The sequence below is a fragment of the Podarcis raffonei genome, chromosome 5 (assembly GCF_027172205.1).
Source record: "Podarcis raffonei isolate rPodRaf1 chromosome 5, rPodRaf1.pri, whole genome shotgun sequence".
NCBI classification, from domain to species: domain Eukaryota; kingdom Metazoa; phylum Chordata; class Lepidosauria; order Squamata; family Lacertidae; genus Podarcis; species Podarcis raffonei.
This window is the reverse complement of record NC_070606.1, coordinates 5723246-5736675: the sequence shown is the minus strand read 5'-3', so window position 1 is coordinate 5736675 and position 13430 is coordinate 5723246. Positions and strand designations below refer to the sequence as shown.

Genomic DNA, 13430 nt, shown 5'->3' with positions numbered 1-13430 from the left:
AATATCAAATCCCCATTTGGTGCACAGAACTGAATTGGAAGGTAGAAATTGAGGGATATAACAGGAAGGGAGGAGTAGCAGCATTATATGTAAAGGATGTGGACGCTTGTGAAGAGGTCCAGTATACCTGAAGGAGCATCTCCACCCCCATCGTTCTGCCTGGACACTGAGGTCCAGTGCCGAGGGCCTTCTGGCAGTTCCCTCACTGCAAAGCTACAGGGAACCAGGCAGTGGGCCTTCTCAGTAGTGGTGCCTGCCCTGTGGAATGCCCTCCCACCAGATGTCAAAGAAATAAACAACTATCTGACTTCTAAAAGACATCTGAAGGCAGCCCTGTTTAGGGAAGCTTTTAATATTTGATGAATTATTGTATTTTACTATTTTGCTGGGAAACCCAGCCAGATGGGCAGGATATAAATAAATAAATTATCATCATCATCATCATCATCCATGATCTGGAGCATGGAAGGCAGATTGAGGGTGTGGGGTAAAAATTGTAGGAGAGAGAAGCAACACTGACCTTACTATGGGTGTGGGTGTCTACTAGATAGATAGATAATACTTTATTCGGCTATAAGCCCACAAGGTAAAACCAATCAATAAATAAAATAGCATTTTACATTCTAAAATATCAACTAAAATATTTCAACGCATAATCTCCTTCACGTTACATACAATCTCTAGATGTACCATATTGTGGCCTTGAATATAAAGATGGTGGATAGAGTTTACTAGATTTTTAATAGTCATGCAGCATTCCATGAAGTCTTTTATATGAAAGAACTGAATTCAGGAATCTGGCAACCTGTAATGTTCTATAAGAGTCAATGTCCTGGAGTAAATAGGCTAGATGTAATTCAGGTGGTTTAGTAACAGTTTCCAAGATGATTGAACTCAGAATCCTTGATCGGGGAACAATATATAAAGGACAATTAAACAAGATATGATAAAGGGATTCTATTGATTTGCTGTCACATGCGCATAAAACAGAGGTTTTACCGTTAGAAAATCTATTACTCAGCACATTTGAGGGGAACACATTAAATCTGGCTCTAACAAAAGCGAATCTATGCGACGCAACCGATAAGGTAGACAGATATCGAGGTATCTGGGACATAAATGTAATGCCCTGATTTATCGGGGAACATGTACCTCCACCTGTAGTAAGATTTTGTTGCAAATCAACCTCCTCCAATCTTTGTTTGATGACCTTTTTTGCTGTAATTAGATCTAAATTTAGTATATCGGAAGGAGAGATTCCATAAGACAACAGTTTGGAATGGATTTTTGTTGCCCATGGGCTGGTAAATTCATCTCTCCAAAGGCACTGAATAAGATGGTAATTGGGCAATTTATGCCAAAGGGACAGCCAGTAATTAAAGGCATGTCTCCACATCAGGATCTCTAAGGAGGGGGTCTTAAGTTCTAAGCGAATAGCCGAGTTGCTTACACAGGAGGGTAGTTTCAAAAGGCGTCTGAGAAAAAGATTTTGCAATGTCACCAGAGGCATGAAGTTTACAAAAGCACCCCATAAAGGGACCGCATAGACCATAGTTGCAACCACTTTTGGGTGTCTACTGTAGACCACCAAGCCAGACTGAAGACATGGATGATGCCTTCCTAGAACAGATTACTGAACATTCGAAAAGGAGAGATATAGTAGTCATGGGAGACTTCAGCTTCCCTGATATCTGTTGGAACTCAAAGTCCGCCAAAAATGTAAGGTCTCACAAATTCCAGAAGGTGGGAGAAACAACAAGGGCATCATCTACATTGGACCTGGTCCTCACTAGCAGGGAGGAACTGATTGACAAAGAGGAGGAGGAGTTTGGATTTGATATCCCGCTTTATCACTACCCGAAGGAGTCTCAAAGCGGCTAACATTCTCCTTTCCCTTCCTCCCCCACAACAAACACTCTGTGAGGTGAGTGAGGCTGAGAGACTTCAGAGAAGTGTGACTGGCCCAAGGTCACCCAGCAGCTGCAAGTGGAGGAGCGGGGAAGCGAACCCGGTTCACCAGATTATGAGTCTTAACCACTACACCACACTGGCTCTCAAAGTGGAAGTACTTGGAAACTTGGGATTAAGTAACCATGTCCTCCTGGGTTTCATGATATAGAGGCAAGAGAAAACTGAGTGTAGTCGGACATGCACTCTGGACTTTAAGACAGCTAATTTAAGAAGATTCTAGAACAGATAATTCAACAGAAAAGGATGCTGTGATTACTAAGACCAGGCATCCCCAAACTCAGCCCTCCAGATGTTTTGGGACTACAACTCTCATCATCCCTAGCTAACAGGACCAGTGGTCTGGGATGATGGGAACTGTAGTCCCAAAACATCTGGAGGGCCGAGTTTGGGGATGCCTGACAAAGACCCAGGATGGGTTTCTCAAAAACAAATCATGCCAAACAAATCTCATTTCTTTTTTCTTCTTTCTTTTGATAAAGTTGTAAAATTGGTGTAAGATGTAGTGAATCTTTATTAAAGTATTTTGAAAAGTCCCCAATGATATTCTTGAGGAGAAGCTGGTAAAATGTGGGCTGGACTAGGTAACTGTTAGGTGGATTTGTAGCTGATCGAACCCAAAGAGTGCCCATAGATAAAGGACTTAGAGGAAGGAATTGAGGGGATGCACAGAGACACCAAACTAAGAGGAGTAGCCAGAAGAAAGTATGTGTAAAGTATTTGCTATGCTCAAGTTAAACTTTTGGAATTTGACTTCTAATACCTAACAAAACCAGGTAAAAAAAACCCCAAGTAATTAGTGACTTCAAGCAGTCAACTGGATTTTTTTTCTTTCTGAGTTTCATAAAAATTTAGAGAAAGAATAAACATTGTAATGCAAGGTTAGGAACTGTAATTTTGATTTTGATTTCTGACCTCCACAACAGGTAGATACTGGTGGTTTTTTCCCAGGGAAAAAAGAGAATCATTTTTATTAACCCCTTTTGCATGCATTCATGGCTACAACTATTCCCCAATACTGTGTTCCAAGTGGTCATGACTTTTAAAAGGTCAGGGACTTGCTGGAGGAGAGCATCTCTCCAGCTGCATAGGTCTGTGTACTTTGTATAAATTCAACTCTTGATGTGCCTTGTATTTTTCCTTATTCTGTGGTTGCTGAATGTATTATTTCACCAATGTGTTTCATTTTGAAATATATTATTTCAGCACCTTGTGTGCCAGAACAAAAATTATATCCATAACGCCACCTCATAAATTTGTGAGCCTGCAGATGTTACTCAACCCATACGCTGCTTGTGAGACTTCAGACTGATTAGCAAAGCCCCTTTTCATCTTTAAAAGGATATTAAAAGAGAGGGAGTCCTGGAATTACCATTTATGGTCCAGTAGCATTTTGTTTTTAAGTTGCCTAAGCTGAAGCCTTCCTTTGGTGAGAAGTTTCCCAAATCCCTGTTGTATTTCAGTAGACTTAGTCAATACAGTAGTGATCATTATTAAATTATATTCACTATCTTGCAAGTTACGCATTGGGAAACTTATTCTTCACTAGTGGTTTTCACGTGTGAATCGGGGGGACTCCTGGAAGCTTGTCAGGGGGTCCTTCAAATGGGAAATCAGCTGTTGTGAGTAAAAAGTAAAGGTAAAGGACCCCTGTATGGTTAAGTCCAATCAAAGGCGACTATGGGGTTGTGGCGCTCATCTCACTTTCAGGCCGAGGGAGCCGGCGTTTGCCCACAGATGGCTTTCCGGGTCACGTGGCCAGCATGACTAAACCGCTTCTGGTGCAACGGAACATCGTTTGCCTTCCCACCACAGTAGTATCTATTTATCTACTTGCACTGGCATGCTTTCAAACTGCTAGGCTGGGAGAAGCTGGGACAGAGCAACGGGAGCTCACCCCGTCCCACAGATCCGAACTACTGACCTTCACTGGGAGCTTCCTTTGTTGTAGCATACACTCACTGTTAACACAATGGGGTCCAACTAACCTGGCCAATGACATGCATGAACTTTGCATCCTCCGGCCCATACCCCAGTATCCTGGCCAGTTATGGGGGTCAGCATGGTCAGGCTCCCACACCATAGCGAGTGGAGGGGGTGGCTGACAAGAGCAACTTGGAGCTGTTCCTTCTCTTCACTATCATAACCTTCTTGTTTGCCTGCCTCCTGTTCTACCCAATGAGTATGAACAACCAAACAACTGTGGGTGTGAGAGGGAGTGCCTGGCACTGCCTTCTTACTCACTGTCTCCCTCTGGGAAGCAAATGGTGAGGCAGAGGAGCAACAGAGCCAGCAAGTGGGCCGACTTACTGAGGGGGCCCACTGAGGGTGTCTTGCAAGGCTAGCCACCTACAAGTCATCCAAAAAGAAGAAATGCATCACCCAAAATGGACACATTGGCATTTGCGATTGCTGATATATAGGTATAGATGGGAAATAATTACTCTAATTTAAATAGAAATAGAATGCCTCTCTCCATAGTGGAAAGGTCTGGCCAGGGGACTTGGGTGCCTTCACAGTCTGCTGTCCAAGTGTCGATGAGCAACTTCAAGGCCTCTCTAGCCCTCTCCTCTCATCGTTCTTGATCCCTAGACAGAAAGAGGACTGAGCAGGCCTTCAGACAGAGGACTGTCCTCCAAAATGCCCTTCAAACAGAGGACGGTCCTCTGTGAGATAGGACACATATCAGGGCTGGCCCAAGACATTTTGGCCCCTAAAGTGAACCACAAAATTGTGCTCCCTCTGAACCAGGGGAGAAGGGGTGGGAGAAGATCTGCAACAGGAAAAGGGGCTGGGCAGAGGAAGATCTACATCAGGATCTGTTGCCCCTGTGAATCCTGCTGCCTGAGGTTGTAGCCTCAGCTGTCTCACAGGTGAGCCAGCCCTGACACGTGGCCAGGATATGTCCTGCCCAGTTTTGGAAGCTAAACTACTGTCGCACATTAGTATTCTCAATGCAAGGGTTTTCCAAACTGCATACAGCTCTGTGTTCTTGACTTTGTGACCCACTTCTCTTGAGGTACTCACTACTATTTCAAAGTGGTCTTGCTTGTTTCTGAAAAAATTGAGAGAATTTTTTCTGTATGCCACGGCTGCAGCTCGAACATTGATAGCAATGAACTAGAAAGGGGAAAATGTTCCAACCATAACGGACTGGCAAAATAAATTATAGGAATATGTAGAAATGGCACAACTGACTAATAGCCTGAGAGACAACACAAGACAAGTATTTGTACAAAAATGGGATAAATATAAGAAATATTTATGAAATTATAACAGTTGTATAACATCTATGGCAGCATTTGATTGACCCTTATATAGTGAAACATATGAGAAATAAGTCAAAAGGTACTAACTGTTGTAAGAATGTATTAGAAGGAATATAAAGAATAAATCAATAATGATAGGTATATTCATTATAGAATAAGGCTATACACCAGGAAATGATAGGAAGTCAAACAACACCTTTTTCTTTTTTCTGGTTTTTTTCTTTCTTTAATTCATATTAATAAATAGATAAGACAACAAAAGATAGTAAAAATGCGAATCAGTTTAATTTATGTATGTAAACAAAATACTACTTGTATATGGTTTTTGCTTACACGGATTATATATATGTTTACTCAAGAAGATGTATGATACATATGTATATGTATATGTTATACAATATATGCTATATGAAATGTGTCATATGATATAAGAGATTGTTAATAAAGGGGGGAAAGAAAAAAGGGAAAGAAAAATAATACGTTGTGACCTGCTTCTCTTGAGGTACTCACTAATATTTCAAAGTGGTCTTGCTTGTTTGTTGCAAGGGGTTCTGGAAACCAGAACAAGGACTTGTGAATGTTTGCATTCCCTGCTTTTTATAATATGCAAACTGACTGTGATTATATCAGCTAACTTATCCTTCTATCTATCCTGGTAGCCCAGTCTGGAGGAACTAAAAAAAAAAATCAATGGAGAAAACATGGCTGTTTTCAGAGTCAGCTACAAAGACCATCACTGTCACTAGGAAGGCTCTCATCTTTCCTGCTTTTCTGTGATGCAAAATGTTTTCCATGGGGCACAGGGCCATGCCAGCTGGTTACCATGGCAACACACCGTAGTTCTTTGTTGAGTTCCACGTTCTAGAACACTGTTCGCCTTGTAATTCCTTAATCGCTACCTCCAACCTAAAATCGGAAAAACACAGCTGGTTTCCTACAGCCACCCACGTGGGCCGACATTTATACCTGCATGTTTTAATAGCAGACGGAGGAATTTCACTTTCCAGAGGCACAATATAACCAGGTGTGGGACGGGTTTCCTGTCTGTCTCCCCACGCTGACCTTCTTGGCAAGGCGTGAGAGGCTGCGCAAGGGAGGAATCCAAGGCCGTGCTTCTGTTCACTTCTTTCATACTTGCTTCAAAGTCTGAATATGTTAGTTAATCTTCGATATGCAGCATGTAAAATATGTATATCAATGATGTGTGGCACATGGCATTGGGTCATTTCTGTGCCAAATGGCCTGTTTCTGTTCGGAAATGCCCCTCAGAAATGCCCCTCATCACCAGAAGAGATGGGGATGACTATGTAAACGATAGGGGACGCGGGTGGCGCTGTGGGTAAAAGCCTCAGCGCCTAGGGCTTGCCGATCGAAAGGTCGGCGGTTCGAATCCCCGCGGCGGGGTGCGCTCCCGTTGCTCGGTCCCAGCGCCTACCAACCTAGCAGTTCGAAAGCACCTCCGGGTGCAAGTAGATAAATAGGGACCGCTTTCTGGCGGGAAGGTAAACGGCGTTTCCGTGTGCAGCTCTGGCTCGCCAGAGCAGCGATGTCACGCTGGCCACGTGACCCGGAAGTGTCTGCGGACAGCGCTGGCCCCTGGCCTGTTAAGTGAGATGGGCGCACAACCCCAGAGTCTGTCAAGACTGGCAGGGGTACCTTTACCTTTACCTATGTAAACGATCATCCATCCTTCCTCTTTTCCCTGTGCTTTCCATTGGGGAAAACCGCTCTTTAGTGCTCTTTAGTGCTCTATCGGAGCAAACAGCAATTGGGGCTTTCTCTGGTTTGACGTTTGCTCCCATTTAGCAGTCAGGAGCAGGCCTTCTCTGGGAAAGGAGCAGGGCAATATGAAGATTGCTCGGACTCATGTCTTCTAGGCATGGAACAAGTGGAACTGTGGACTTTGGGCTTTCAAATGTCAGCGGTGCCCTCTGCAATGACAAAATTTGTCACCCTCTCACCTTCCATTCTAAGTTATTGTTGCAGCACCCCCTGGAGCACCCTATCATTTTGGTGCCCAGTGTGGGTGAACTGGTTGCGCTCCCCTAAACCCACCTCTGTTAACAGCTCCCTTTTGAGTTCAGGAACACACAGCTCTGTTGCTGCCGACCCCCTTGTTCCTGCTCTAGAACTCCGTAGCTCAGCTGCAGACCTTTCTGGCCCTGCTGTGACCCCACTTTATAGACCAAGTACTGATCATGGGCAGGGACGCGGGTGGCGCTGTGGGTAAAAGCCTCAGCGCCTAGGGCTTGCTGATCGAAAGGTCGGCGGTTCGAATCCCTGCGGCGGGGTGCGCTCCCGTTGCTCGGTCCCAGCGCCTGCCAACCTAGCAGTTCGAAAGCACCCCCGGGTGCAAGTAGATAAATAGGGACCGCTTACTGGCGGGAAGGTAAATGGCATTTCCGTGTGCTGCGCTGGCTCGCCAGATGCAGCTTTGTCACACTGGCCACGTGACCCGGAAGTGTCTCCGGACAGCGCTGGCCCCTGTCCTCTTAAGTGAGATGGGCGCACAACCCCAGAGTCTGTCAAGACTGGCCCGTACGGGCAGGGGTACCTTTACCTTTACCTTTACTGATCATGGGCAGGTGGGCCCAAGATGAACACCACCACCATTGGGCTGGAGCCCCAGCAGCTGCCCCAAAGTAAGCAGGGTTTCTTTAGGCCATTTTGATTTTCAGCAGCAAGAACGGAAATTTGCAAAGGTTTGGCCTCATTCAGGTAAATGGCCTCATTCTTTGACTGCAAAGTCCAAGAATCGAGTGGCTTGCCAATTAGCTGTCACTATTCATTATTATTAACACAGTGTTGCTGCAAGCCATATTTAGGGCACTGACTTTTTGAAGAGATTAAGATTACACCTAATAAACCACTTTTGACGACAGGAGAAAAATGTGCCAGGAGTGCATCAGCATCTGTCACTGACGCAGCTTCTCTGCCTTTGTGCAGTCACAGTGGCTTGTAAATCGCAACTCCCTGCTGTCAAGTGCGCTTGATTTGTGGGGCGTTTGCATTTTGCAAATCCCTTCGCAGAGTGGAGCGGGATAGAAAAGGAGCAGAAACTGGTCTGGTTCAATGTCTACCCCCAGGAGGCCAGGGACACAACAGTGGCTCCATAATGGATGGCAACGTCTTAACACATGGTGAACTTACGGTCATTTGTTGGTTTCTGAGATTTCATTTAATGGAGCTGTGAATGTGGCAGATTCAGAGAGGGGTGTCAATATTTTAAAGTTCTGTATTCCAATGCAGAGGATTGTGTTAAGTGGGGCCCGTGGCCATTCTCCTTCCCCATCCTTGGACAAAGCCATGTGCCCCACAACACACTATTAAGTTTTGTTTATTAGTGCATTATCTGATCCCTTCTTGCACATGACCTCAGTGTCTAGGAGTACCTTTTACCAGCTTCTGTTAGCAAGACAGCTGCGGCAATTTTTGGCTCAAGATAGGCTGACTTCTGATGTCAGTGCACTGGTGGCAATCTCTACATTTCATTGCTACAATGTGCCCTTTGTGGAGTTGCCATTGAGGCTTACCTGGAAGCTGAAGCTACTGCTAAATGTGGAGGCCTGGCTGCTCCCTGAGGCAGAATATCACTGTCATATACCGTATTTTTCGCTCCATAAGACACACTTTTTTCCTCCTAAAAAGTAAGGGGAAATGTCTGTGCGTCTTATGCAAATAATACTGTGGGGAGGAGGGACGGACAGGAGCCATGGCTCCCATCTGTCCCTCCTCCTCGGCTCCCTTTAAAGCATCAAAGCGGGACAGGAGCCACTTACACGGGTGTAAAGCAAGCACAGCAGGAGCAATGTAATCCCTCCGCCCCCACGCTTGGCTGCCCCATTGGGATGGGAGGACGATACTCTTTTTTTTTTAATAATAAATATTTTTATTAGATTTTCCAATAAAAAAAACATTTTTACAAAATTATACATCCATTTTTAACTTAAACCCTTTTTTCCAGAACTTCCCTCAGCTTGTCTGATAATTTTCTGTTTATTTTTTATCCTCGTCTCACATTTCCCAATATTATATTGCACTCAAATACTCTTAATCACATCATATTTTTTAAACAATATTTCTAACAGTAATTTCACAGAACTTCTTGAAAGCCAACGAACGTTGTTTGCTCATCACAGAAATTTTTGATATACTCTGTAAATTTCTTCCAGTCCTCGGAGAATCTCTCGTCACGTTGGTTCCTAATTCTCCCCGTCAATCTGTCCATTTCTGCGTATTCCATCAGTTTCATCCTCCATTCTTCTTTCGTGGGCATCTCTTCCTGTTTCCATTTCTGTGCCAGAAAAATTCTGGCTGCTGTTACTGCATACAAAACTAATTTCACATCTTTTTTACTAATTTCATTATCCAGTATTCCCAACAAGAGAGCTTCTAGTTTTTTTAACAAAAGTATATTTCAACATTTTCTTTAACTCATTATAGATCATCTCCCAGAAGCTTTTTACCTTCTTACATTCCCACCACATATGGTAAAATGTTCCTTCTGTCTCCTTACACTTCCAACATTTATTACACACTTTATACATTTTACCCAGTTTTACTGGTGTTATATACCATCTATATAACATCTTCATAACATTTTCCTTAATCCTTAATCCTTAACAGGCTGTAAACTTTAACCCATCCTTCCATAATTTAGTCCATTTCTCAAATTCAATATTATATCCGAAATCTCTAGCCCAACTAATCATAACAGATTTAACCTCTTCGTCCACAGTATTCCATTCCAACAATATTTTATACATTTTAGATAAAATTTTCACTTCATTGTTTAAGATTTCTTGTTGAAATCTAGATTCTTTTTCAGAATATCCCCTCTCTAAAACCTCTTTTTTAAACATTTCATTTAACTGAAAATAATGCAGCCAATCCTTAACATATTCTTTTACTTCTTCATATGGTTTCAATTTCCACTTATTTCCTTCCTTTTCTAATAGTTTCTCATATGTTATCCATCTCCCGCTCATATTTATCTTTTTAATACTCATAACCTCTAATGGTGATAACCAATGTGGAATCTTTGGTTCTAATACATTTTCATACCTATTCCAAACTCCAATCAAAGATCCTCTAAAGATGTGGTTCTCAAACCCTTTATGTATTCTTTTTTTATCATACCATAAATACACGTGCCAACCGAATCTCTTATCATAACCTTCTAAATCCAATAATTCATTATTTTCTAACTTCATCCATTCTTTCAACCAACAAAGACATGACGCTTCATAATATAACCTCAGGTCTGGCAGGACGAAACCTCCTCTTTCAGGATGGGAGGACGATACTCATGTGGGCAATGTCCCACATCCCCACAGGTGACGTGCCACCACGCAAGACCCTCCCTCCGCCACTGGTCTTGCTGGGACAGTAGTGCCTTCCTTTGCGGAAGTGTGAAATTTGAAGGGCAGCTGTGGTTTGGTCCTTGTGTTGTGTACGAAGGTGTGAATTAGGTAGGTTTGACTTTAAATGGGAATTGAATGAGATTTCTCCCTCATTCCTCCCTCATATGAAAGCCCCCAGAGCTCTCTGCAATGAACAAAAAGGAAGAAAGTCCCACTTCTTTTGGCTTTATTAAAATAATTGTTTAGCACCAAACCATACAGTTCTTAGATCTAAGGGACTCAATGTGGGAAGCTCATATATTTCCATTACCTTCCCCCCTTACTAGGGGATAAAGTCTCTCTTCATTTATTCAGGACAGTGATGATGGTTCTTCATGCCACTGTTGACTGCTGTTCACTTTACATGGTTGAAATATTATTCTGATATACCGGTAGTTTATTAAATAGTTTAGCACAGTGGTACCTCGGGTTATAGACACTTCAGGTTACAGACTCTGCTAACCCAGAAATAGTACCTCGGGTTAAGAACTTTGCTTCAGGATGAGAACAGAAATCACACGGCAGCAGGAGGCCCCATTAGCTAAAGTGGTACCTCAGGTTAAGAACAGTTTCAGGTTAAGAACGGACCTCCGGAACGAATTAAGTTCTTAACCAGAGGTACCACTGTACAACATTTGATTCAGAATATATTTTTTTCTTGTTTTCCTCCTCTAAAAACTAGGTGAGTCTTATGGAGCGAAAAATACGGTATATGATGCTACTGCTGAAAGATTTGCACTTGCTGCCAATGAGCTTCCAGGCTGGGTTCAAGGTGCAGGTATTGGTGTACAAAGCCCTGTAGAACTTGGGATCCTACATACATAGGTTCAGTGATTAAACTAAGCCATCTCCCTGGCCAGTGGGGATGAGGAGGTGTTAATGAATCGGGACCAATTTTGTAGTGTTTCAAGAAAACTCGAGCCCTCAGCAATGAAACACAACCCCAAGCACCTGCCATTTTGAATCAAAGTTCTGGTCATAAATAATTTCAAGAAAGGTTATATAAAAACAACATGTTTGTTTCTCATATGGAAGATGAGTGGAGGAAATTGCTAAGTAGAAAACCCTGTTGGCCCCGCACGATACTTCGGTTCCAAGATATGTTTAAGGCAATGGCTTTTCCTTTGAATTTTTCAGTGTATTGAGGTGCTCTTGGGAACAAGTAGTATCATTTCAGACATTCTTTCATGTCCTGTTAAATTTGCAGGGCCGGAGTATCCATCGCAGCTGCCAGCAATAGAAGTCAACTTTGTGCCCCCACCTTACAGGTAAGGACTTGAATAAAAATTGCATAGGTTTTACTTGTTTGGGGAATATATTTTCCTAGCAATACCCATGAAGGCAACATTTATGCAAGCAGGATATCAGAAGGAGACTGCGGGTCCCTCTGGGTGTCATTGGTTTGGATTCTCAAATGCTTGCAAGTTATGGTAACATTTTAATTAGTATTTTAGAGTTACCATTTTCCACTTGGCAAAAGGACTACAGTAGGCCTTTCAGATATTCTACTCATTATGTCTTATTAGAACCAGGCAAGTCAACATAAATCTTGCTTCCCCCAGGATGAATAGATATCCCCATTGGCTAATAGCTATCGACCAAGGAATTTCTCTTTTATTATATTTGTATGCCTGACATATTTTTGTAGTATGTTAATAAGCATACATAAATGCCTGAATAAATGCACCGTGGAGAATACAGGATATTCTTTCCTCTTTACGGCTTGGATGAATGAAAGCCCATCTCTGCTGTTGCCTCTACTGCTTGGGAAGTGATGCAGTCTTCCCATGATACTGAGAAGGGCTAGAAAGCCTAAAGGTCGCCTGGGAGAGGCCACTGACCATGGTCTAAGCTCCTGGGAAGCCAGGGCTGACAGAAGAAGTAGCCATAAAAGGGCCCATAATGCACACCAGCTCCAGCTTTCAACCTTATCTCAGTGGAAATGGAAGGAGCCATCTTTGTAATGATCCATACACTGCTAAAGTACAGAGGTGGAGCTAGCTGCTCTGGCACCTGGAGCGATGCACACGCTGTGCACCTGGGGGCAGGGTGAGCGTCCCACAGGGGTGGGGCGGCGAGTGTCCTGGGGAGGCGGCACAGCAATGTCATCCCCCCTCAGGGATGACACCCAGGGCGAACCACACACCCCGCATCCCCTTCCTCCGCCAGTGCTAAGGTAACAACATTATTTACCCTCAGCAGTTCACAAACGAATTCTGTAAAGAGGATAAAAACTCTTTAGGAAGAAAGGCGAGGTGAACATTCCTTTTAGTACTGTATTTCCAAAGCAGGAACCCAGCCAGGGTATCAACTAGATGACAGAGAGCAAAGTTTGTGGGAGGATTGCCATGATATGGAGACTGCTGAGGCGCTGTTCAAATTATTTGAATCTGGAGCAGTTATTGGATAGATGATGATGATGATGATGATGATGATGATGATATCTTAATCTAGAACCAATTTTTTTTTTGTATTTTCCCAGAAAGAACTGAGCCAAACACTGGTGACAAAAGATGATCTGATAAATTAAAAACAAACAACTCACCCAGGAAGCAATGCCTCTATGCTGTGGACTTCCTAGTTGGCTGAGCACTATTAGAAATGAGATGCTGGACTAGACAGGACATTTGTCTAATTGTGTCAATTTCCGACTATAACTGCGCTCTATGAGCTTTATCTGATCTGTGGTCCCAAAGAAGGTGTAATAGTAACTCATTTTAAAAATAACACCTTCCATCCAAAAGGCCACCAATCAAATATTTTGAGAAAATAAACCTATAATTGCTTCATT

General features: G+C 43.1%; 1 long non-coding RNA gene across 1 annotated transcript; it reads left to right on the top strand.

Annotated features, from left to right (window-relative positions):
• Positions 1-6121: 6121 nt before the first annotated feature.
• Positions 6122-13191, top strand: LOC128413573 (uncharacterized). Its single transcript, XR_008330373.1, has 3 exons — positions 6122-6261; positions 11847-11907; positions 13122-13191. It is a non-coding gene; the product is annotated as an uncharacterized LOC128413573 (long non-coding RNA).
• The last annotated feature ends 239 nt before the right edge of the window (positions 13192-13430 follow it).